The sequence below is a fragment of the Pinus tabuliformis genome, chromosome 6, assembly GCF_031772625.1.
Source record: "Pinus tabuliformis cultivar Carrire ecotype Pingquan chromosome 6, CPIR1, whole genome shotgun sequence".
Classification (NCBI taxonomy): Eukaryota; Viridiplantae; Streptophyta; class Pinopsida; order Pinales; family Pinaceae; genus Pinus; species Pinus tabuliformis.
Genome location: NC_142292.1, coordinates 1408478055 through 1408479512, shown reverse-complemented (window position 1 = coordinate 1408479512; position 1458 = coordinate 1408478055). Strand labels below are relative to the sequence as shown.

Below are 1458 nucleotides of genomic sequence, written 5' to 3'. Positions count from 1 at the left end.
AGAGCAAGAGAACCATCCGCGTTCCAACTATAAGTCCAAGTGCACCTATTATTGTTGACAGGTTTTGTTGAATAAGCAATGTCGATCAACAATCTTCCCGTCAGAGGGTCCCGTAAGACTAACTCTACTCTGCTCTTTTGCCGCGACGCCCTAATCGGGTGAGGGAAAGAGACTACCCCTCTAGCAGTTGGATAAACTCTCTACCGTGTAGCCATGCTTTCACAAGTAAAACCCTTTCTTCCATTAACAATACCTGAACTTTGAGAATTCACAATGATTCTAGCGTGTTCTTACACTATTTGATCATAACATGATAACAATGAATTCCTATGATTGCCGAAACTCAGCGAGTATAACTGAGATTGCCCCGCCGGAGCCCTGGCATCTTTTCAGAAAACCCCTGCCTACTTCAATCCCATTGCTAATAGCCGAAATCCAAACCTCGAAATGTCTCAAATGTGCAGAGCAGCCTGACAAGAAGAGGAGCTATAACAGAGAAAATTCATGGATCTAACTTGTTTATATTTTCAAAATTGATGCGTGCTTCACTTTACGCGAGTAAAAATATTAACTTGAAGCGATGTTTTGAGCAGGAAATACGAGATGGAGAGAAGGAATGGACTGCTTGAATGATTCCGGGTTAGATCAGTGAACATTTGAATCCGCTCCTGCTTTTATTGCTTTCTCCAGGACGGAAACCCAGAAGTTCGATCATATGTATAATAAAGCCCTCAGAACCAAGAGGGAATGACAGATTAGAAACCACCCTGTACAGCAGTTGGGTATTCGATGATGTCCATTGACGACAGTCGGCGACTGAGCCGCTCTTCTTTCATACGGTGGATGAGCCCTTCACTGAAGTGCAGAGTGAGCTTGTACAAGTTTCCAATAATTCTACTCAATCTTTTGCACGCCAGAGGTTCGCGGATGCTTGCGAAGCTGCTTTGAATGAGCAAATCAATGTAGAATATAATGTCTCATATATTTACCATGCTCTCTTTGCGTATTTTGATCGAGATAATGTTGGTCTGCCAGGATTTGCAAAGTACTTCAAACAGGCGAGTGATGAAGAACGTGGCCATGCAGAAATGCTCATGAAATACCAGAATGTGCGTGGTGGGAAAGTCAAGTTTCAATCCATCTTGATGCCTGTCATGAAATTTGATCATCCTGAAAAGGGGGACGCCTTATATGCCATGGAGCTTGGACGTACGACGCACAGGTGAGACAAATCGACTCAGGCAACGATGGTATTTGCCTTAGGCAAGGTAAAATCGGTCCAGGCAATACCCATTGACTCAGAATGTCGCTCAGACAACCAACGGTCTCCTTCAAGCAATGAATTGCTCAGTTTCAGGGCTGAGAGTGGAAACTAAGCTAGAAATTTGAAAGGAACTTTTTCCGCAACCTTTAATCTCTTAGACTCCATGAAATGGACAGTAAAAACGCCTCCGGTTT

At 43.5% G+C, this 1458-nt stretch overlaps 1 long non-coding RNA gene across 1 annotated transcript; it reads left to right on the top strand.

Moving 5' to 3' along the window:
- The first annotated feature begins 853 nt into the window (after positions 1-853).
- On the top strand, positions 854-1140 carry LOC149263926 (uncharacterized). The gene is made up of 2 exons (XR_016250014.1): positions 854-962; positions 1047-1140. It is a non-coding gene; the product is annotated as an uncharacterized LOC149263926 (long non-coding RNA).
- The last annotated feature ends 318 nt before the right edge of the window (positions 1141-1458 follow it).